Source organism: Chiloscyllium plagiosum, unplaced genomic scaffold (assembly GCF_037043375.1).
Source record: "Chiloscyllium plagiosum isolate Xiang-an unplaced genomic scaffold, Cpla_swu_hap1 HiC_scaffold_4, whole genome shotgun sequence".
NCBI classification, from domain to species: domain Eukaryota; kingdom Metazoa; phylum Chordata; class Chondrichthyes; order Orectolobiformes; family Hemiscylliidae; genus Chiloscyllium; species Chiloscyllium plagiosum.
The window spans coordinates 4,966,034-4,992,061 of NW_028270142.1; positions in this window are offsets into that span (position 1 = coordinate 4,966,034).

Here is a 26,028-nt window from a genome sequence, read left to right on the forward strand (position 1 = left end):
ACCCAGAGAGTGGTGGGGGCATGGAATGCACTGCCTGTGGGAGTGGTAGAGTCAGAATCTTTGGTGACCTTTAAGCGGCAATTGGATAGGTACATGGATGGGTGCTTAAGCTAGGACAAATGTTCGGCACAACATCGTGGGCCGAAGGGCCTATTCTGTGCTGTATTGTTCTATGTTCTATGTTCTAATACAAAACTCTAGTGTGGCCACACTTGGAATATTGTGTGCAGTTCTTGATTAGATTAGATTAGATTACTTACAGTGTGGAAACAGGCCCTTCGGCCCAACAAGTCCACATCGCCCCGCCGAAGCGCAACCCACCCAGACCCCTACATGTACCCCATACCTAACACTACGGGCAATTTAGCATGGCCAATTCACCTGACCTGCACATCTTTGGACTGTGGGAGGAAACCGGAGCACCCAGAGGAAACCCACGCAGACACAGGGAGAACGTGCAAACTCCACACAGTCAGTTGCCTGAGGCGGGAATTGAACCCGGGTCTCTGGCGCTGTGAGGCAGCAGTGCTAACCACTGTGCCACCGTGCCGCCCATCATTTCAGGAAGGATGTGGAAGCATTGGAAAAGGTGCAGAGGAGATTTACCAGGATGTTGCCTGGTCTGGAGGGAAGGTCTTATGAGGAAAGGCTGAGAGACTTGGGTCTGTTCTCATTGCAAAGAGGAAGGCTAAGAGGGGATTTGATAGAGACATACAAGATGATCAGAGGATTAGATAGAGTAGACAGTGATAGTCTTTTTCCTAGGATGATGACGTCAGCTTGTACGAGGGGGCATAACTACAAATTGAGGGGTGATAGATTTAAGACAGATGTCAGAGGCAGGTTCTTTACACAGAGAGTGGTAAGGGTGTGGAATGCCCTACCTGCTAATGTAGTCAACTCAGCCACATTAGAGTGATTTAATCAATCCTTGGATAAGCACATGGATAATGATGGGATAGTGTAGGGGGAACGAGCTGAGAATAGTTCACAGGTCAGCGTAACATCGAGGGCTGAAGGGCCTGTTCTGTGCTGTATTGTTCTACGTTATGAAAGCGGAATTGAATTATATTACTGGAATTTATAAAAAGCTTTTGAAGAGTTTTTTTTTTTCAAACATAAGTTGACAGTCAGAATCTTTTTCCTAGAGTTGAAATGTCTAATACTAGGGAGCATGCATTTAAGGTGAGAGGGGAAGAGTTCAAAGGAGATGTTAGGGGCAAGTTTTTTGCACAGAGAGGAGGAGGCATGCAGAATGCACTGCCAGGGGTAGTGGTGGAGGCAGATACGATGGGGGTGTTTAAGAGACTTTTAGATAAGCACATGAATATGCAAGGAATGGAGAGATATGGACCAAGAGCAGGTAGAAGGGATTAGTTAAATTTGGCATCAAGTTCGGCACAACATCACAGGCCAAAGTGCTATACTGTTCTGTATCCGAATTTTGAAGGGAAGATCAATTTTCAGTGTTCAACTGGAACTTTTTTTTAAAGAAGTATTATCAGTACACGTCAAATTTTCAACAGAAGCAAAGAAAGGGAGCAATGTTAAGAGGGTGAAAGCAGATTAAAAGAAATATGTTTTGTGCCAAAGATAAAATTATTTTATTCATTTTAAAGCATTTCAATCATCTTCAAATCCTTGCAAACAAATTTTACAGCAAAAATAGGGAGGATAATTCTGGAAGATTTAGAAATTTTTCAACTTTCATTATGAGAAATTAAGGAAAATTTCTGAAAAGTAATACAAAAAGATATGTAAAAATATGTTATAAAGCTTTATTAGCAATTCAGCTTCATTATCCATTGATTTAAAAATTAATAAAAAATTTTAGAAGGCTTGCTGAAGTTTAATATAGTTAAAACGACTGAACAGTAAAATCAATTATATTATGAAAAAGACCAGAAAACAACTTTTAGGTAAATTATTTAAATAAGAGAAACAACATCAGGTAAAAATAATGAGAATGAAGAGACTTGGTATAGTGCAAACAAATTTAAAAACACAAATCCTTCAGCCAGGGAGTTGAATTGAATGATATGGAGGAGACAATTCAGTGAAATGGAATTGTTTCAGGATTCAAGAAATTGTGTCAAGAAAACCTAGAGAAGAAAGTGTCAATTTATTTTTTGATGCAGGTCTAGATGCAGATCATGTTTTGAAATGACAAAATCTAGGAGAAAAGCCAGATATCTGTCTTGGTCTGTTGTGGTGGGTGATATCACTTCTGGTTCTTTTTCTGAGAGGTTGGTCGTTGGGGTCCAAATTGATATGTTTGTTAATGGAGTTCCGGTTTGAACGCCAGGATTTTAGGAATTCCTGTGTGTGCATTTGTTTAGCCTGTCCCAAGATGGATGTATTGTCCCAGTTAAATTGGTGTCCTTCTTCCTCTGTGAGTATGGATGCTAGTGGTAGTTGGCCATGTCTTTTGATGGCTAGTTGGTGCTCATGTATCCTGGTGACTAGATTCCTACCCGCCTATTCAGTATAATGTTGCAGTCCTAGCAGAGTATTTTGTATATGATGTGCGTTCTGCTGGTTGTTGGTACAGGGTCTTTTTAGATTCATCAGGAGCTGTTTCAGTGTGGTGGTAGGTTTATGGGCTACCATGATGTCTAGGAGCTGGAGTAGTCTGGTCGTCATCTCCCAGATGTCTTTAATGTACGGTATGGTGGCTAGAGTTTCTGGGCATGTTGTGCCTTCTTGTTTAGGTCTGTTGTTTAGGAATTGGCAGACTGTGTTTATCGGGTACCCGTTGTTTTTGCATATTTTGTACAGGTGTTTTTCCTCAGCTTCTGCGGTGCTGCAGTGTGTAGTGGCTTGTTTTAATAATGTTCTGATGCAGCTACTTTTGTGGGTGTTGGGATGATTGCTCCTGTAGTTGAATATCTGGTCAGTGTGTGTGGCTGTACTGTGAATGCTGTCTATAGCTCTCCATTGGCTTTGTGTTCTATTGTGACATCTGGGAAGGTGAGCCTGTTGTTGTTCTCTTCCTCTTTGGTGAACGTTATACCGGTAATGATGTTGTTTATGTGTTTGTGGGTTTCTTCTAATCTGCTGTGTTTTGTGATGACAAAAGTGTCATCCACATAGCGGACAGATGAACCGGAAACTTTGCATTGGACAGACATACAGGAAACTAGCCACCAGGATACATGAGCACCAACTAACCACCAAAAGACATGACCATCTATCCTTAGTATCCTTACACACAGACAATGAGTAACACCAGTTCGACTGGGACAATACATCCATCCTGGGACAGGCTAAGCAAAGACACACGCGGGAATTCCTAGAGGCCCAGCATTCAAACTGGAACTCCAACAATAAACACATTGATTTGGACCCCATTTACCAACCTCTCAGAAAAAAGAACTGTAAGTGATATCACCCACCACAACAAACCAAGACACATAAATAGCAAGCGGGACAGACCACCAGCGCTTCATCGGAGGCTCACTGATGATGTGACTGAGCATGGTGATAAAATGTCTGAGAACAAGTCTACCAGCTCAGTGAGCAAACTTACAACCTGATCCAAAACCTGAGCTACAAATCTTCTCCAAAACGTTGCAAGAGCATTTGGTTAGTTATTTTACATCAAGTACTAACCACGTAATAGAACGAACAAAATTATCAGAAGTATCCAGCTTCCTGGGGACCTTCTTGATACCTTTGTTAATGATCCAAAAACATTGTCAGAGTTTTGTGATTGTGGTGATTTACAACTAGAATTTAATTCAGAATTGTCATTGACATTTCTGATAGAGCTCTTACAGTAAGCTACAAATACAAGAGGATCTCATATTAGAATATTCGAGATTGTGGGAGAAACTAAAATTCAAAAAACAGCACAAGAACATGATGGGAACAGAATGATATCCTAGATCAGGAGGATCAAAAAAGAACAAACACCAATAAATCACATGAGAGACCAACTCAAAATGCCTTTAAAATGGGGGAAGAGTCATTGGACCCAAAATGCTAACTCTGATTTCTCTCCACAGATGGTGCCAGACCTGCTGAGCTTTTCCAGCAATTTCTGCATTCATTTCTGATTTCCAGTATCTGCAGTTCGTTTGGTTTTTTTATGTCTTAGAATTTGTTGCTGCTAAAAGTTACGACATGAAGTTAAAAGGACCATAGAAACAAAAACAATGTCCTGTCTTTTCATGTTAATGTAAGTTTTGTTAAATAGTGAAACATATCTGTGGAATATGCAAAAAGTTAAAAATTACCATTGAACCATAGAATTAATAATGCTAATGTACACAAACCTTCGAGCAGGAATCTTTGGAAGAAAGCCCAAAATATTTAGGCTCCCCTCCATTAGATCACATTTCATTATGTGGTAATCCATCACCTTTAGAAGATACAAGTAAACCTGTCTCTGGGATAATAGATGACCCAGCTAGACTTGATATATTGTAATCATGGCCATCCAACTAATTTCAAACCTGATGTTGGAGTGAATGTTATCTGAAAAAAAACCTCACTGTTTGAACAGAATGAAGTTAGAACCATTTGACAGTGAAGATAGAACATCGCCTAAAAACATTGGGAGCAGGTCCGAAGATACAGAGTCTGATACTATAAGGAGCTAGTCATCATCAGAAACCAACACTTCTCAAAAGAAACACGTGCTCTTAAGATTCTGCAGTTTATTGAACAATCTCAACCAGCTCAGAAACCAACCACCACGGTCAAAGGAACACGGCAAGTGAATGGCTTCATGGCTCTCAGAAAATTGTTTATTGAACTTTTGAACCACCATTTCAACTTGAGATAGTAGAAGATTCCACTGATCTCATGGATTTGGAGAGATTATTCACTTCTTTTCCAACCACAGACAACTCTTCAAAACCTGCTTATCATTGGCACTACAGTCCACAAGGTTTAGTAATGCACTCCTGATGCAGGCACATTCAACAGGAGCGAAACAGCGCAGTCAGCTTTACACTCCATAATTGAATCCGATAAAATATTGTTGTAATCCAAGAGAATATCAGTAAGAATGAAGGGGTGACCTACCCTAATACAGTGTCAGAAGGAGAAGATTAATTTCTAAGATATACGACCATGTTCCCTTACATGATTTAAAGAAAGTAAAGATCCTCCCATGGAAGCAAATGTTTGTCTGTGACAACAATGCTGCACGGCATCCTCAGCAAACTGCATCTGGCAAATCAAAGCTCCACCAGGGATCCAGGATGGCATTGAACGTTATCTGAATGTTTCATCCTCAAACAGCAACCAAGTCATTAGTCATTCATAACCTTGAATAAAAAAGAGACTTAGCACATGGCACAGTGATTAACCTCCATTACTTATAATGTGAACTTAGTCTTAAGTTGAATGTGATGTCTCACAAGAGACAATTATGTATCTTAGGTGCAAAGTAACTAATCTTTATATTGAAAATATAGTTGTGTTGCATTACAGTGGACCTGTAAAATATTTCAAAACACAAATTTGGGGACTAGGGTGTGCCTCTGTTGCAAAATGTTGAATGTTCCAGATATAATGCACCACATCTAGAAAAAGTCCAATTTAGATTTGAACATTACAGGCTAACATTAAATGGTGTAAGTACATGAAATATTGGTCTGTTAGTTAGATGTTCAGCCACTAAATGGGGAAGGCAGTATTGGCTGAATGTTGAAATCATTTGAAAGAACAGGCATTGCAACGTTGATGTTGATCCTGCAGTCAATGGACACGGTTTAATCACAGCCCTGCACCCAGGTGCAGGATTCCCCAATTTAATGTTTAGGATAGTTCAAGGCAATTGGCACGCAACTAGCTCACAGTGAACTGAAACATGGTTGAGTGAGTATTTTTGATGCAGATATTTTAACATTGGCTCTCTCAGATCCTGTGGCATTACCCATTCGCAATGCATAATGTCAGAGGAGTGTAGAGAGGGTAATAAGCCCCCTGTGAAGTAAAATCACAGCATATTCATAGTACATATAATTTTGTCCTAATTAAACCATGTGGATTTGACGTGGATCACACTTACAGGACACAGTCTCTACTGCCAAAGGCAAGCTGAAAAGTACTGTCTTCAATTCTATGCCAGTGAGTATCACAGGTCGTTCTCTGTGTATTGTCTCTGGTGCTGAACAAGGTTTGGGGAGGTTGTGGGTGGTTGAGTACCACATTAACTGACATGACAGCTCATTTATCTGTGATCCTTTGACAATTACTACACCACTGAGTCACCATTTACATCAGTAAGGATTTGTACATAAGCCATTTGAAATATATATAATTATGATGTAAATCAATCTAAATTCATACTCATTTATTTCTGTACTGGTCTTCAAATGGAAATAAAATTACACACTTTCAAAAATTATTAAATGAAATGATGTGCAACAATAAAAAAGTTGGGCTTATTTTATCAAATTAATATAACAATAGCATTCTACATCATCCACTATTTAATTATTCCAAGTTTAGAGCTCTGTTTAGGTAATATTTAAAATACTTACACAATGAGTAATCTTAAACTTAAATAAGTTGTTTAATATCATTATCATTGAGGTTCACTGGACCAGAATGACCTAATCAGGAGGTTCAGGTCCTCCAAGCTTTATCCTGTCGTTCGGGGACAGGAGGAGATTGACATATTGAAATTAACCAGGTATGGATATCACATAAAGACTGGATTAGGTTAGACAGTGAGCTTTCTTTGATGGCTAGCGTTTCACTGATATACAAAGTCAAAGCTTTCATGTGGAGAGTGTTGAGTTAGTTCAGGAACAGGAAGTGACACAATACTCATGGCAAAGTGGTCCACATAGTTAGGAGGATATGAGGGACATAAAAACTGACAAGGAAAGATAAGTTTATTAATTCAGGATTTAATCTGAGCAATTTTGCTTTTCTTTTGTGTTTGGAAAATCACATTTTCAATAGCATCAATGGTGTGGATTTTTTTAAACAAAGTAAACGTGGATTGTTCTGGAGGAGTGTTCTGAGGAAGGGGTTCTCTACCTGCAATGTTAATGCTTATCTAATTCACAGAACAGCAGAATTGTTATGGTGTAAAATGAGGCCATTCAGCCTGCTGGCCCTTCACAGTCCTGTCCCCTTTAGTCCAAGAACTCCCCACCTACGTTCGGGACACCACCCATGCCCTCCACCTCCTCCATGATTTTCGCTTCCCCGGTCCCCAACGCCTTATCTTCACCATGGACATCCAGTCCCTGTACACCTCCATCCGCCATCACGAAGGACTCAAAGCCCTCCGCTTCTTCCTTTCCCGCCGTACCAACCAGTACCCTTCCACTGACACCCTCCTTCGACTGACTGAACTGGTCCTCACCCTGAACAACTTCTCTTTCCAATCCTCCCACTTCCTCCAAACCAAAGGAGTAGCCATGGGCACCCGCATGGGCCCCAGCTATGCCTGCCTCTTCGTAGGATATGTGGAACAGTCCATCTTCCGCAGCTACACTGGCCCCACCCCCCACCTTTTCCTCCGCTACATCGATGACTGTATCGGTGCCGCCTCGTGCTCCCACGAGGAGGTTGAACAGTTCATCCACTTCACCAACACCTTCCACCCCGACCTCAAATTCACCTGGACCGTCTCAGACTCCTCCCTCCCCTTCCTAGACCTTTCCATTTCTATCTCAGACGACCGAATCGACACGGACATCTACTATAAACTGACCGACTCACACAGCTACCTAGACTACACCTCCTCCCATCCTGCCCCCTGTAAAAACGCCATCCCATATTCCCAATTCCTTCGTCTCCGCCGCATCTGCTCCCAGGAGGACCAGTTCCAAAACCATACAACACAGATGGCCTCCTTCTTCAAGGACCGCAATTTCCCTCCAGACGTAGTCAACGATGCCCTCCACCGCATCTCTTCCACTTCCCGCTCCTCCGCCCTTGAGCCCCGCCCCTCCAACCGCCACCAGGACAGAATCCCACTGGTCCTCACGTACCACCCCACCATATCATCCGCTGTCATTTCCGCCACCTCCAAACGGACCCCACCACCAGGGATATATTTCCCTCCCCTCCCCTATCAGCGTTCCGAAAAGACCACTCCCTCCGTGACTCCCTTGTCAGTTCCACACCCCCCACCAACCCAACCTCCACTCCCGGCACCTTCCCCTGCAACCGCAAGAAATGCAAAACTTGTGCCCACACCTCCCCCCCTTACTTCCCTCCAAGGCCCCAAGGGACACTTCCATATCTGCCACAAATTCACCTGCACCTCCACACACATCATCTATTGCATCCTCTGCACCCGATGTGGCCACCTCTATATTGGGGAGACAGGCCGGCTACTTGCGGAACGTTTCAGAGAACACCTCTGGGACACCTGGACCAACCAACCCAACCACCCCGTAGCCCAACATTTTAACTCCCCCTCCCACTCCACCAAGGACATGCAGGTCCTTGGACTCCTCCATCACCAGACCATGGCAACACGACGGTTGGAGGAAGAGCGCCTCATCTTCTGCCTGGGAACCCTCCAACCACAAGGGATGAACTCAGATTTCTCCAGTTTCCTCATTTCCCCTCCCCTCACCTTGTCTCAGTCAAATCCCTCGAACTCAGCACCGCCTTCCTAACCTGCAATCATCTTCCTGACCTCTCCCTGCTCCCACCCCACTCCGGCCTATCACCCTCACCTTGACCTCCCTCCACCTATCGCATTTCCAAAGCCCCTTCCCCCAAGTCCATCCTCCTTACCTTTTATCTTAGCCTGCTGGACACACTTTCCTCATTCCTGAAGAAGGGCTTATGCCCAAAACGTCGATTCTCCTGTTCCTTGGATGCTGCTTGACCTGCTGTGCTTTTCCAGCAACACATTTTCAGCTTCAAATGAGTATCATTATTTAGGCCAATCTCCTGTCTTTTTTCCATATCCTTGCTCACTATATCTATTCAAACAATGCCCTCGTGAATGCCTCAAGTAGACTGTCTCCACCACATTTCCAGGCACTTCATTCCATGCCCTAACTACTCGTTGTCTCGCAATATTTTCTCACATTACCCTGCTTCATTTGCACACCACTGTAAATCTGTTCCCTCTTGTTCTTGTTCCCTTTATGAGTAGGAACAGCTTGTGGATGTAGGTTTGCTCACTGAGCTGGAAGGCTTGTTTCCAGACATTTCGTCACCCAACTAGGTACCATCTTCAGTGGGCCTCAAGTGAAACACTGCTGATAATTCCTGCTTTCTATTTATATGTTTGGGTTTCTTTGGGTTGGTGATGTCATTTCCTATAGTGATGTCATTTCCTGTGGTGAAGTCACTTCCTGTTCTTTTTCTCAGGGGGCGGTCGATGGGGTCTAACTCGATGTGTTTGTTGATAGACTTCTAGGAATTCTCATGCATGTCTTTGTTTGTCTTGACCTAGGATGGATGTGTTATCCCAGAGCTGTTTGTTCAAGTTTCTGCATTACTGCCTCTGTTAAGAACCCTGATATCGGAGATCCCATGGGTGTTCCATTGGTTTGTCTGTAGGTTTTGTTGTTGAAGGTGAAGTGTGTGGTAAGGCATAGGTTCACTAGCTTGATGATACTGTCCTTATACTTACTGGCATAAAATTCACTAAAGAGGAGGAAAACAACAACAACCTGCCATTCCTAGATGCCACGGTAGAGCGAACAGCACTGAAAATGTGTTGCTGGAACAGCGCAGCAGGTCAGGCAGCATCCAGGAAACAGGAGAATCGACGTTTCGGGCATAAGCCCGCCTTCAGGAATGAGGAAAGTGTGTCCAGCAGGCTAAGATAAAAGGTAGGGAGGAGGGACTTGGGGGAGGGGCATTGGAAATGTGATAGGTGGAAAGAGGTCAAGGTGAGGGTGATAGGTCAAACTGGGGTGGGGGCGGAGAGGTCAGGAAGAAGATTGCAGGTTAGGAAGGCGGTGCTGAGTTCGATGGATTTGACTGAGACAAGGTGGGGGGAGGGGAAATGAGGAAACTGGTGAAATACGAGTTCATCCCTTGTGGTTGGAGGGTTCCTAGGCGGAAGATGAGGCGCTCTTCCTCCAACCGTCGTGTTGTTGTGGTCTGGCGATGGAGGAGTCCAAAGACCTGCATATCCTTGGTGGAGTGGGAGGGGGAGTTGAAGTGTTGAGCCACAGGGTGGTTGGGTTGGTTGGTCGGTCCAGGTGTCCCAGAGGTGTTCTCTGAAACGCTCCGCAAGTAGGCGGCCTGTCTCCCCAATATAGAGGAGGCCACATCGGGTGCAGAGGATGCAATAGATGATGTGTGTGGTGGTGCAGGTGAATTTGTGGCAGATATGGAAGTTTCCTTTGGGGCCTTGGAGGGAGGTGAGGGGGGAGGTGTGGGCGCAAGTCTTGCACCTTCTGCTGTTGCAGGGGAAGGTGCCGGGAGTGGAGGTTGGGTTGGTGGGGGGTGTGGACCTGACAAGGGAGTCACGGAGGGTGTGGTCTTTATGGAATGCTGATAGGGGAGGGGAGGGAAATATATCCCTGGTGGTGGGGTCCGTTTGGAGGTGGCGGAAATGACGGCAGATGATACGTTGTACATGGAGGTTGGTGGGGTGGTAGGTGAGGACCAGTGGGGTTCTGTCCTGGTGGCGGTTGAGGGGCGGGGTTCAAGGGCGGAGGAGCGGGAAGTGGAAGAGATGCGGTGGAGGGCATCGTCGACCACGTCGGGGGGGAAATTGCGGTCCTTGAAAAAGGAGGCCATCTGGGTTGTACGTTTTTGGAACTGGTCCTCCTGGGAGCAGATGCGGCAGAGACGAAGGAATTGGGAGAATGGGATGGCAGGGTGGGAGGAGGTGTAGTCCAGGTAGCTGTGGGAGTCGGTCGGTTTGTAGTAGATGTCCGTGTTGATTCGGTCGCCTGAGATAGAAATAGAAAGGTCGAGGAAGGGGAGGGAGGAATCTGAGACTGTCCAGGTGAATTTGAGGTCGGGGTGGAAGGTGTTGGTGAAGTGGTTGAACTGTTCAACCTCCTCGTGGGAGCACGAGGTGGCGCCGATACAGTCATCGATGTAGCGGAGGAAAAGGTGGGGGGTGGGGCCAGTGTAGTTGCGGAAGATGGACTTTTCCACATATCCTACGAAGAGGCAGGCATAGCTGGGGCCCATGCGGGTGCCCATGGCTACTCCTTTGGTTCGGAGGAAGTGGGAGGATTGGAAAGAGAAGTTGTTCAGGGTGAGGACCAGTTCAGTCAGTCGAAGGAGGGTGTGGGTGGAAGGGTACTTGTTGGTACGGCGGGAAAGGAAGAAGCGGAGGGCTTTGAGTCCTTCATGATGGGGGATGGAGGTGTACAGGGACTGGATGTCCATGGTGAAAATAAGGCGTTGGGGACCGGGGAAGCGAAAATCATGGAGCAGGTGGAGGGCATGTGTGGTGTCCCGAACGTAGATGGGAGTTCTTGGACTAAGGGAGACAGGACCGTGTCGAGGTATGCGGAGATGAGTTCGGTGGGGCAGGAGCAGGCGGAGACAATGGGTTGGCCGGGGCAGTCAGGTTTGTGGATTTTGGGCAGGAGGTAGAAGCGGGCGGTGCGGGGTTGTGGGACTATGAGGTTGGAGGCGGTGGATGGGAGATCCCCCGAGGTGATGAGGTTATGGATGGTCTGGGAGATGATGGTTTGGTGGTGGGGGGTGGGGTCATGGTCAAGGGGGCAGTAGGAGGAGGTATCTGCAAGCTGGCTTTTGGCCTCAGCGGTGTAAAGGTCGGTGCGCCAAACTACTACCGCGTCTTTTTCAAGGACCGCAATTTCCCCCCGACGTGGTCGACGATGCCCTCCACCACATCTCTTCCACTTCCCGCTCCTCCGCACTTGAGCCCCGCCCCTCCAACCGCCACCAGGACAGAACCCCACTGGTCTTCACCTACCACCCCACCAATCTCCATGTACAGCATATCATCCACCGTCATTTCCGCCACCTCCAAACAGACCCCACCACCAAGGATATATTTCCCTCCCCTCCCCTATCAGCATTCCGTAAAGACCACTCCCTCCCCGACTCCCTTGTCAGATCCATACCCCCCACCAACCCAACCTCCACTCCCGGCACCTTCCCCTGCAAACGCAGGAGGTGCAAGACTTGCGCCCACACCTCCCCCCTCACTTCCCTCCAAGGCCCCAAAGGAAACTTCCATATCCGCCACAAATTCACCTGCACCTCCACACACATCATCTATTGCATCCTCTGCACCCGATGTGGCCTCCTCTATATTGGGGAGACAGGCCGCCTACTTGCGGAGCGTTTCAGAGAACACCTCTGGGACACCCGGACCAACCAACCCAACCACCCTGTGGCTCAATACTTCAACTCCCCCTCCCACTCTACCAAGGATATACAGGTCTTTGAACTCCTCCATCGCCAGACCACAACAACACGACGGTTGGAGGACGAGCGCCTCATTTTCCGCCTAGGAACTCTCCAACCACAAGGGATGAACTCGGATTTCACCAGTTTCCTCATTTCCTCTCCCCCCGCCTTGTCTCAGTCAAATCCATTGAACTCAGCACCACCTTCCTAACCTGCAATCTTCTTCCTGACCTCTCCGCCCCCACCCCAATCTGACCTATCACCCTCACCTTGACCTCTTTCCACCTATCGCATTTCCAACGTCCATCCCCCAAGTCCCTCCTCCCTACCTTTTATCTTAGCCTGCTGGACACACTTTCCTCATTCCTGAAGAAGGGCTTATGCCCGAAATGTCGATTCTCCTGTTCCCTGGATGCTGCCTGATCTGCTGCGCTTTTCCAGCAACACATTTTCAGCTCTGATCTCCAGCATCTGCAGACCTCACTTTCTCCACAGTAGAGCGAACAGCCAATGGGGAACTTCAAACCAGCGTCTACAGAAAAACAACACGTAGGGACCAAATACTGAACTACAGAAACAATCATCCCAACACCCACAAACGAAGCTGCATTAGAACATTATCTCAATGAGCCAACACACACTGCAGCAAAGAGGAACTATGCAGAGCAGAGGAAAATCACCTATACTGTTATTCAAAAAGAATAGGTGCCCAATGAACACAGTCTGTTGATTTCTCAGCAACAAACCCAAACAAGCAGTCAAAACACGTCCAGAAACCCTCGCCACTCTCCCCTACATCAAAGACATCTTGGAAATGACTGCCAGACTACTCAGACCCCTTGGCATTATGGTAGCCCACAAACCCACCAACACACTAAAACAGCAGCTAATGAACTTGAAAGACCCTATACAGACAACAGGCAAAACTAATGTCATTTACAAAATACCTTGCAAGAACTGTAACAAACACTACATTGGACAAACAGAGAGAAAACTAGCCACCAGGATACATGAACACCAACTAGCCACAAAACGACATGACCCTCTCGCACTAGTATCCTCACATACGGATGAGGAAGGACACCACTTCGACTGGGACAACACATCCATCCTAGAACAAGACAAACAAAGACACGCACGAGAATTCCTAGAACCATGGCATTCCAACCGGAACTCTATCAGCAAACACATCGAGTTAGACCCCATCTATCGCCCCATGAGAAAAAGAACAGAAAGTGACTTCACCACAGGAAATGACATCACCATAGGAAATGACATCACCAACCCAAAGAAACCCAAACATATAAATAAAAAGCAGGAATTATCAGCAGTGCTTCACCTGAGGCCCACTGAAGATGTTACCTAGTAAGGTGATGAAACGTCAGGAAATGAACTTTCAATTTCAGCGAGCAAACCTATATCCAGAACCTCAACCTGACTTATAAATTTTCTCAAAACTCGCTGGGAACAGCTTCTCCCAATCTATTCTATCCAGCCCACTCATGATTTTGAAAATCTCTGTCAAATTTCTGCTTTGCCTTTTCCTCTCCAAGGGGAACTCCCAACTTCTTCAAAGAAGCCTCATCACTGAAGTTTTGTCATTCCTGGAAACATTCTTGTAAACTGTGTCTGCCCTGATGTGTGCATTCACATCAATTACAAGCAATGGACTGACAGTCAGATGGAGTTTTTAAAGTCTGCTTGATCTGCCCTATTAGGCTTCTGCCAAGGAAGTGAAGAAAATGTCTCCCAATTGTGTGTGTGAACCTGGCAAAAACATAAAGAACGTAATCTAGTCATTTAATATTTTCCAAATAGTGTGTTATATGTTTTAATGTCAACTCAATAACCCATGCTGCATATTGTTGAATGGAGGCAAATAGATGACTTTTAATTAAACAAACTTTTTGCTTTCCCTCAAATTTGAGATTTTGGTTCCAGCAGGGTACATCGCCTGATGTTGCAATACTTCTTATATCCTGAAACTAGGCATGGATATATTGACATTGAAAAAAATACAACAGACGCTTATTACAACATTTGGGTTGGGATATCTGGTCGACATGGACGGGTTGGATCGAAGGGTCTGGTTCCATGCTGTACATCTCTACAACTCTATTACGTACAAATACTACATTCACAGGCACATCAGAGTCTGGGCTAACATGAAACCATTAGCATACAACCCAGGACCATACTTCTAGTAGCATGTTGTACTTCGAGTGATCTGAGTTAAAATACATTATCGGATCTTTATACAATTAAGTCACATTCTATAATGGTGTGATGTTATTAGCATGCCTTTTAAGGCTAGATTTCCATAAAGACTGTGACATAACACCTCCCTTTGCAAAGTTAAAATCTTATCCCAATTATATATACATGCATTTAGTCATATCCACATAGGCACGTGTCAATTTAAAACAAGTAAACCAGAGTTTACAAGACTAACATTTCAAACTTCACTGACACACTTTGGAAGTTTAATAAGTCATGCTGATCTGGTGACTTCATGTACATTTGGAATGTAATGTGTTGTTATTTGTAGCGTTTAGAGTCTTGGGATCTACAGCTCAGAAAAAGGCCCTTTGGTCCAACGGTCTGCATCAGTCAAAAACAACCACATAACTAATGTAAACTTATCTCCAGCATGTAATCCATTGCCCTGTACACCCTTGTCTTGAATAGCAGTCTCATTGGGATTTGAAACATTTGATTTGATAGTATGCACCATTCATTACACTACACCATTTCAATATGACAATGTGATATTGGGCGCCTTGTATGTAGTACACGTGCTTTGAAACACTTTGACAGTCAACATGGCTCCAAACCCATAGGAAAATGAAAGTCTCAGAGTATCTTGCTACAGGAGCTAGACTCAGTAAATTATACATCCACTGGGTTTCCATAAATTAACTTAGCACACAAGGATAGCTTTCAAAGGTGAATAGATTTTATTCTAATCCTTTATTTACATATATTTCTTAAACATTGCCTCAGAAGTGAAAATTACCATACTATGATTTAGTTCTACTAACCTGCAGATGCCAACATTACAGTTTTATGTAACTCCACTTAAAACAGCTAGAAAATAGAAGGCAATAACCTGATGATTTTTCAGGCAACACTAGAGGGCACTGTTCTCCCTAGTAAAACACATTTTTGAGTCTCTCTGTCCATCCTTTCACTGGTGAGGTCAGACAGAAACTCCATAAAATCATGTTAAAGTGTTGTCTACAAATATCTACAACAATACTTTGTTGGCTTTTAAATCTTATTGATTTATGTTTGCTGTCCTTGAAGTGTTTTGAAACCTATTTGATTTGAATAAATCTGTCTTTTAACTCCCTAAAATTGCAAATGGATACTGATAGGCTGACTGAATGGGTAAAACTGTGGCAGATGGCGTTCAATGTAAGCAAATGTGATATTATCTATTTTAGACTGGAAAAGATCAGGGGACTTTCTAGATGGCATGAAGCTAAATTTTATGGATGTCCAAAGAGACTTGAGGGTTTAGGTCCATAAATCTTTAAAATAGTGCAAAAACTAGTGCAAACAAATCAGGAAAGTTAATGAAATGCTGACTTTAATAGCTAGAGAATTGGAATATAAGGGTGCAGAAGTTATTTGTGAAACTTGAAAGGGTTCAGAAAAAATTTACAAGGATGTTGCCAGGGTTGGAATATTTGAGCTATAGGGAGAGGCTAAATAGGCTGGGGTGTTTTCCTTGGAGTGTTGGAGGCTGAGGGGTGACCTTATAGAGTTTATAAAATCATGAGGGGCATGGATAGGATAAATAGATAAGGTCTTTTCCCTGAGGTGGGGAGTCCAGAACTAGAGGGCATAGGTTTAAGGTGAGAGGGGTAAGCTTTAAAAGGAACCTAAGGGGCATCTTTTTCATATGTATGGAATGAGCTGCCAGAGGAAGTGGTGGAGGTTGGTACAATTGCAGTATTTACAAGGCATGTGGATGGGTATATGAATGGGAAGGGTTTAGAGGGATATGGGACGGTTGCTGGCAAATGGGACTAGGTTAATTTAGCAGATCTGGTTGGCATGGATGAGTTGGACCAGAGGGTGTGTTTCCGTGCTGTACATCTCTATGACTGCGAGATCCCACTTAGTGAGGGCAGATCTGGCACCACCCCTTTGGAAGGATAGATTGGCCCTGGATGCAATACAATTGAGCTTTGCAAGGACGATTCCTGAACTTTAAGGGTTAAATTATGAAGAGAAATAATACAAATTAGGCCTGTTTTCTCTAGACTTTAGAATGTTAAGTGGTTATCTGATCAAAGTCTTTAAGGTATTAATAGAAAAAACAGGGTGGATAAATATAAACTATTTCCACTGGTTGGAGATTCTGGATCAGGGGGCATCATCTGAGAATTAGTAGTCAGAGTGTTCAGGAGAGACGAGACGAAACACTTCAACATGCAAAGGATGGGAGAGAATTAGAACTGTCATCCATAAATGACAATGAGGACTGAGGAAATTTGAGATATGCTGAAGATTATCCCCTTCCTTCATTCCTGATGAAGGGCTTATTCCCGAAACGTCGATTCTCCTGCTCCTCGGATGCTGCCTGACCTGCAGTGCTCTTCCAGCACCACACTCTCGACTCTGATCTCCAGCATCTGCAGTCCTCACTTTCTCCTCCCTAAAGATTATCTCTGTAAATAATGTCTGATTGAGTACATCTGCCATTTTCTGTATTTATTTCAGATTTCCAGCATCTGCTGTGTTTTACTTTAATAGTTCACGGAATCTCTATCAACAGCTTCTCATTATCAGGTGGACTGAATTTGAAGTGTTGTCCGACTTAAATTATGCCCATCACATTCAATATACCTAGTGTAGGAACAGGAAGATTAATTCTGTCGTGAGGAATAGGACTGTTGGATATTTGCCACAGGGGATTATGCATAATTGTTGAAAATGTTACAACTAAGTGGGATGATGTCAGGGAGAGTGGGTGGGTGATGGATAAACAAGAAATATGGTTTGAGAGATTTGTTTGTCTCACAATATTGAGTGAGGACACAAAGTGATTTCAATATCAGGACTCTAAAGTTGTTTGAAATGTAAATGGAATAGGGTGAGGGTGGAGGTGGTGGATGTGTGACCCTGTACAGAGGGGAATGCAGGTTATCTCGAGTTTGTGCAGAGCGAAAGCAGGGAGATTGAATAACTTAAGAAAGCAGCCTTCCCTGTAGAGGACAAAAGTGTGAATGTGGGTTTGGTATGAGGGGAACTGAGAAAGAGTTTAATGTTAGACAGCAGCAATTTCAGTATTGTTCTAAATTACTGTTGAAAGGCCAGCTTAGGTCTGAACAGAACAGTAAGGTTAGAAATCAGTCTATTCAATGGCTGAGGAGGCAATGAAGCTGGTGGGTGGGTATATGAATTTATCGACATTGAGCTGTAACAAGTGATTATTCATCCAAGGCTTGATAGGATGATTAAATGCATTTTAACAGCAACAACAATTTCCATTATATAGCTTCCTTAATGCAGTTAGATATTCTAAGGTGTTTCACAAGAACATTAAAAAGACAATAAATAAGAGCAGGGGAAGAATGTGCAGTCCACTGAGCAAACTCCAGTATGGAATAGGATCATGACTATTCTTGGGCTCCAACTACACTCTCCCGTCTGTCTCCTTAATCCTTTAATTCACTGGCCAACTAACAATCTGTTTGTTCCAACATAAAATGTATTCAATAATGGCACATCCATAGCCCTCAAGTGTTGAGATTTCCCATGATTCACAATGCTTTGAGTGATGAAATATCTCCTCATCTCAGTCCTAAATGATCAGCCCTTTATTGTGAAACTGTGGCCAATTTTTCTAGATTCCCCAACCAGAGACTTGGAAGAACCTCTCAGTATTTGTTCTGTCAAACCTCCTGATAGCCTTAAATGTTTCAATGCAATCACCTCTCATTTATTTAAACTCCAGTAAATATAGACCCAATGTATTCGATCTCTGCTGTGGGAAAGAAATGGAGGCGCGAAAACCTGGGGATATGAAATATTGATGCTTTGAAAACAGTTCACATAACAAAAGAGATAGTGCTGGAGATCTGAGAAAATGTCAAGGCAGATACGTCTCCTGGATCTGAACAAGTGTATCCAAGGTCATTATGGGAAGTTAGGGAAGAAATTGCCGGGCCCCTAACAGAAATATTTGTATAATCTATAACCATGGGTGAGGTGCCGGAGGACTGGAGGGTGGCTAGTATTGTGCCTTTATTTAAGAAAGGCTGTAAGGAGAAGCCTGGGGACTATAGACCTGTGAGTCTGACATCATTGGTGGGTAGGTTGTTGCAGGTGATTCTGAAAGATAGGATTGACATCCATTTGGAGAGGCAAGGTTTGATTACAGGTGGTCAGCATGGCTTTGTATGAGGAAAGTTGTGTCTGACACACATCATTGTGTTTTTTGAGGAAGTAACCAAAAAGATTGATGGGGCAGAGAGGAACACATTGTTTACTTGGACTTTAGTAAAGTTAGAACACATGGGATTCAGGGAGAGCTTGTCAATTGGATAAAACATTGAATTGACAGTGGGAGACAGAGACAGTGGTGGAGGGTTGTTTTTGGAACTGGAGGCCTGTGACCAGTGGGGTTCCACAGGGATCGGTACAGTGTCCACTTTTGTTTGTCATTTATATGCTGATTTAGGTGCGAATATAGGAGGCATGATTAATAAGATTGCAGATGACACCAAAATTGTTGGTTTAGTGGACAGTGAAGAAGGTTATCTAAGATTACAAAGGGATCTTGATCAATTGGGTCAATGGGCTGAGGAGTGACAGATGGAGTTTAATTTGGATAAATGTGAGGTATTGTAGTTTGGTAAAACAAACAAGGGCAGGAGTTATACAGTTAATGGTAGGGCCCTGGGGTAGTGTTGTAGAAAACAGCCCACGGGTTCAGGTACATAATCCATGAGATTTGCATCACAGGTAGACAGTGTGGTTAAGAAGGCATTTGGCATGTTTTCCTTCATTGGTCAGAACTTTGAGTATGGGAGTGGGACATCGTGTTGAGATTATGTCCTGTATCCTCTTCTAGAATACTTTGTACAGTTCTGGTCACCCAGTTATTGGAAGGATATTATTAAAATCAGACAAGGTTCAGAAAAGATTTACCAAGATGTTGCCAGGAATGAGGGGTTTGAGGCTAGATAGGCTGGGGCTTTTTCGCTGGAGCAGAGGAGGCTGAGAGGTGACCTTGTGGAGGTTTGTAAAATCATCAGGGGCGTAGATAAGGTGAATAGCAGGGGCCTTTTCCCAAGAGTGGGGGAGTTCAAACCTGGCGAGCATATTTTTAAGATGAGAGGAGTAAGTTTTAATAAGGACATGAGGAGCAACATGTTTACACAGCAAGTGGTTTGTGTGTGGAATGAACTACCAGAGGAAATGGTGGATGCAGAAACAGTTTCAAATTTAAAAGACATTTGGATAAGTACATGAATAGGAAGGGTTTGGAGGGATATGGGCCAAGTACAAGCAGGTGGGACTAGATGAGTTTGGGATTATGTTCAGCATGGACTAGTTGGACTGAGGGGTCTGTTTCCGAGGTGAATGATTCCATGATTTTATGATTCTACATGACACCCCCATCACATCAAGAACCAATGAACCTTAAGTTACTGCATCCAATGCAATCCTTTCTTAAGTATAGAGGTCAAAATTACACACAGTATTCCAATTGTGTTCTCACCAAAGCCCCATACAATAATTGATAGACCTTTATATTCTTGTATTTTAACTCCTTGATAATAAAGGTCCATGTGTCATTTGTTCTCCATTTTGCTTGTTGTACCTTAAATGTCAAAATCTTGTGTTCTTTGTCCAGATGAACCCACATCTCTCTAAATATTGACAGTTACAAGTTTCATGCATTTTAAAAATATATTCTGTTCTTTGATTCTTACAATGGGAGTGAATAAAATTACATTTCTCAACATTATACTCCATCTGCCATTTTGTTGCCCATTCAAATAATCTTTCCATATCTCCTTAGAGTTATTATGTGTCCTCCTGATGACCAGTATTTCCACAGAGTTTTGATTTATAAACAAACTTAGATAAATATGTTACTCTCTTTGCCTAATTTATTACATTGATTGTAAATATCTGCAGCCAATGCTGATCTTTGTGGTGCTTTATTCATGGATTAACAACTTGGAAATGTCTTATTTGTTCCTACGTTCTGCTTCATTTCCATTACTCAAACCGTTAACCACACTGTTATATAACCAGAAAACTACAGTGACTTATCTTCTGTATTAACTTTTAGTGTAGAAGCTATGAGGTCTATTTAGTGTAGAACTAGAATTTTAGAAATTCAAGTATTCTTCAAATAATAGTTTCCTTTATCGGCATATCTAATTACATTCTCAGAAAATAAATGAATCAATCAGAATTTCCTTTGCATTAACATGTTGACCTATTATAATTGTACTACTGTTTTCTAAGCACATTATTAAGATTCACTACAATATTCACAGGGGGCGTTCATTGAGCTGTGGATTGAGAGAATCGGATTGATAAAGGTAACAAGGATAATGTGGAATGCTTTCAGGAGAATTTCTTACAGCGGTTTGCTCTAGACCCAAGCAGGGAGCAGACTGCCCTAGACCCAGTAATGTGTTGTGAGACAGGATCAATTGATAAGCTCATGGTCAAACATTCTGTCAGTGGAAGTGGTCATAACCTGACCGAACTTCATGCTCAGTGTGAAAGGGGGAAATATGGGTCTGTAACAAATCCTTTAAAGATAATTATGAGCACGTAAAGACAGAGATGGCTAAGTGAGGGAGTTAGGTAGATGTTGTGCACTTGGATTTTGAAGAGTTGTTTGGTAAGCTGCAACATCAAAGATTGCCATACAAGGCAAGAGCACACGGTATAGGACATATTAACATGGAATAGAAATTAGTTAGAAAACAAGAAGCAGAGGGTTTGATTAAATCAGTCTTTCCCAGACTGGCATGCTGTTATTAGTGGAGTGTCACAGGGATCAATGATGGATCATCAACTATTTACAATCATAGATTCATACAGCACAGAAACACACCCTTCGGTCCAATCAGTCCATGCTGAACATTTCGGCCTGCTCCTGGCCAATATCCCTCCAAATCTTTCCTATTCATGCACCTATCATAATGTCTTTTAAACATTGTAGTTGTAACCACATCCACCATTTCCTCAGGAAGGTCATTCCACATGCGAACCACCGTCTGTATAAAAAAATTGCCCCTCATGCCTTATTTAAGTATGTACACTGGCACTACTGGAAGTTAAAAATCACACAATGCCGGGTTATAGTCCAACAGGTTTATTTGGAAGCACTAGCTTTCGGAGCGCTGCTCCTTCGGCAGTGCACGGAAAGCTAGTGCTTCCAATTAAACCTGTTGGACTATAACCTGGTGTTGTGTGTTTTTTAACTTTGTCCACCCCAGTCCAAAACCGGCATCTCCAAATCATCCCATCTTTTAGAATGACCATGTTGGTTTCAGTTCTTTCATATGTAAATTCTAGGGATGCATTCACTCTCCTTCTCTGTATATGCCTTTTGATATAACTGCTTTAAGTTCTCAGCTTTCTTCTGTAACTCAGTAAGCATAGCAGAGCTGAAGATACTTGCATGGTTACCTATTTGCTCCTGCTCTGATCAAAAAATGTCTCAGATAAAGCTATGGCAGTTTCCTTATCTGTGTCTCTTGATCTCTCCTGCTTCAGCTTGTGCCTCTGTGCTTTTGTGATCATGCAATCAGGGAAAATTCCTGAAGAAACATTCTTCAGTGGCCGGCATCTCCACTTGCTTTTCAAATAGAGTAGGCAGCATGCCTACCGGTGAATCACCTATATCATTTGCAAGGATAAATTGTATTCCTGGAGCTGAGAGTTTGTTCACTACTCCTACCAGAAATCCTCTCACTCTTCTTTAACCTCACTTAACATAATTGAGCTCTTTTGGTCTCACCATGAATTCCTGTTACAAGTACCTTTTCTGGCAGTAGTCCCTCAGGAGTGCATATCTCCTCATCCTTCAGCATTATAGACTGAGAGGATCCTTGGTCCCTTAATATTGTAATCTCTACCCCTGGCCTATGTGAATAAACTTTACCCTTGCATGTATATTTTTTAAGCAGATCTGGCATTTCCTCCTTAACTAACCTCTGATCATCTTGCACACTCTGAGGCAGTTGTCTAACTTCCCTTGTGCTTTTTGTTACTAGTCCAACAAAACTCCCAGACTTGTCTGGTTTTCCTACACCTGGCTTTCTCCTAGTCCACCAACAATGTGATTTTGTGTGGCCCACTTTATTACAGTGAAAACACTGGAGCCTTTTAACTTCCTTGCTCCCCTCAAGGGTTTCTTTTTGACCACGTGGTAAGTTCTCCTTATGATCTTCACTGAGACCTACCTTTCCCTTTCCATGTGAGGATTTCTCTTTGACCCAGTTTCTACCCCTCATGGCCTGAAATTGATTCTGGAAGCCAAACCGTGTTTTATGGACCGGCTCATAATCATCAATCACTTCAGCTGCCAACCTTGCCATTTTAACTCTCTGCTCTTCCACATGAGTTTGCACTACTTCCTCACTAAGATCACCTTCAGCCTTTATCTCCAGCCTTTTAAGCTGACTTTCTTTTTTTCAGTGTCAGTTTTTGAAGTTCAAAAGCTGTCTCTTTTTCCCTCTCTTCTGCTTTTAATCTTAATTCAAACTGTTTCATTTCTGCTGCCCTTTCCTTATCTCTCGTCTCTAACTCAAGCTTCTTCATTTGCAATTGAATTATTGCCATCTCGATAGATTCTGATGGTTTCTCTGGCAAGTTTCAATGCTGAGCTACTGCTGTAATTATCTCTCCTTTCCTCACAGGAGCAGGCAGTTCCGATTCCAGCTTCTCTGCTAATTCCTGCAGCTTGGTCTTATTCACTTTTTGCAAAACTTCCAAAGTCACTGCATCCACTTCCAGAAAACTTCTGGCAAGCTTTGTCCACTCACCCAAACCAACACCCGAAATAAAGACACCAGCACCTACCACTCGCTGTTTAAAATCCCGCAAAGAGCTCCTAACCTGTTATGGTCTAGTCCAGACCACTCAAGACATTCTTAAACAGGCAGCCCAGACCATAACTTTGCAATTTGTTTCGGTCAGTGTACAGTGAGAATTACCCGGAGTAAGTTAGCTAGGTTGACTACCAGGTTTTAAAACAGACAGAAATTTATTCAAAAAATTGCACAATGAAACACAAAGAACAGCATAAAGAACCCCTACAGAACTCAGCCTATCCAAACTAGACTTAATTATGCTGTTACAAATATACACAACAGTCCCAATAAGCAAACTCCCTTAAAAAACATTTTTAAAAAATGGAACAGATGCTTATAGGTTGAAGTTAGAAGGGTAGAAGGAGAGAGACAGAGAGTTGCCACCCAGTCCACTGCTGAACTCCTAACTAGTTCTGGACTGAACTGCTCAGCTAGAGAGCTGACCACTCCCCTGTCATTATACAGGTCACTTCTAAAGCATGACCACTTTGGCCTGAAGTCTCATCTGTTTACATAGAAACAAAAAGGCCTCTCAATGTCCTTTAATCTCTGTACCAAACCAGTCTAATTGGCACCGGGAGCTGGTTTATGACCCTTCTGAAAAAAACAAGGACACAGTCTCCTTAAGAAAAGGAACTTTTAGTAAAAAAGGGACCAGCTTTGTGACACAATCTGTATCAATGATTTGGATGAGGGTACTGAATGTCTGGTACTGACATTTGCCAATGACACCAAGATAAGTAGGGAATAAGTAAAGAGAAATTAGTGAGTGTGGAAAGGGTTACAGATGTGATGAAGTGAGTGGGCAAGAAATTGGCACAGGGACTATGCTATGGACAAATGTGAAGTTGTCCATTTTGGAAGGAAGAGTGGAAAATGAGTCCACTATTTAAATGGAGGGAAATTGCGGGACTCAGTGGCACTGAGGGGTCTGTGGACCCTGAATCACTTAACGTTGATTTGCAGGAAGTGACTAAGAAGGCAAACGGAATGTTCAGTTATTGACAGGATAGTCGAATATTGAGGTAGGAGAAGTGTTTTTGCAGCCATGTAAGGAGCTGGTGAGACCATAACTGAAAGACTGTGTACAGATTTTGTTTCTTATTTTAAAAAAAACAACTGCTTTAAAAATAGGACAAAGAATGTTCACACAACTCATGGTTGAGATGCAGGGTTTAGTTTATGAAGAAAGATTGAGGACATTAGGTGTAGCTATTGGAGATGAGAAGAATGAGAGATTATCTGATTAAAACATATAAAATCTTGAAGGGACTGGATAAGATGAATACATGAGGGATGGTTCCTCTGTGTGGAAAAGTCAAACTAGGGCACACAGATTAAGAGGAAGTAGGCTTCCTTTTAAGGCAGAGATGAGGGGAATTGCGGTGGAACGTGTAATAGGATTTGTCCCAGGGTCTTCTGTACAGTTTTCTTTCCTTACCTTTCTATTCCTTCTCTTCATTTTCAACATAGCTGAGGGCATTTATTTTCAGCGTTTCTTTCATTGCCTTCCTCCATTTTATCTTTCTCAGCTTCTCATTACAGTGACATCCTTGCTGATGAATGAGTATGAATCATTCCCTTCCCACTCTCTAGCTATGAGGAGGTTTCATATTTATGTCGCAGTCTGTGGGAATAAAGATGTACGAAGCTCCAGGTTCTGTGCTGCATGATATTAATGCCGCTATGATTTTTTCATCAGCGTTGAAATCTCTTTTCAGGGGCGCCTCCCTCCAGCATCTTGTTTATTGTCAGACATTGTGTGAAACTTGCTGTTGTAACAAAATTGAAACTTTTAAAATGGAAGTTTGGCTTTTGAAGCTTTACTCTCAGCTGATTTAATACATCAACTGGCACCATTGTTAAAGTTGCACAAGTGCTTTAATGTTTTCAGATACAAATACTTTGTCAGGGCAGATCCAGATGTGTCTTATAACTTACAGAGTTAGCCATGTCCTTAGTTACAGTGAAATGTGAAAGCCTGTGCAGTTGCTATTTTTGTGAATGCAGTGTTCATGCTGCTGTAGGACCATAAGAAATAGGAACAGGAGGAAGCCATTCACCCTCTCAATCCTCCTCCACTATTCAACAGGATCATAGCTGATCTGACATTCCTCACATCCACTTTTTTATGTTTTCCACTTGTTTCCTTACTGTTCAAGAATCTCTCTCCCACAGGAACCCTGCCCCCCCCCCCCCCCCCCCCAGCTCTCTGCAGCAAGGAGTTCCAGAGATTCGCAACCCTCTGAGAGAAGAATTCCCTCCTCATCTCAGTCTGAAGTTGGTGCCCCTTTATTCTGAGACTGTGCCCTCTGGTCCTAGATTCCCCCATGAGGGGAAACATCCTCTCAGCATTGACCCTGTCAAATCCCTTTAAGAATCTGATATGTTTCAATCAGGTCACCTCTCAATCTCCTAAACTCCAGTCAGTAAAGTCCCAACCTGTTCAGCCTTTGCTCATGAGACAATCCGTCCATCCCAGGGATCATCCTCATGAACCTTCTCTGAACTGCCTCCAATGAAATGATGCATTTTCTCAAATAAATGACCAAACTGCTCTCAGTGCTCCAGATATGGTCTCACCATCACCTTGTACAGTTACAGTAAGACATCCCCACTCTTATACTCCAATCCCCTTAAAATAGGGGCCAACATT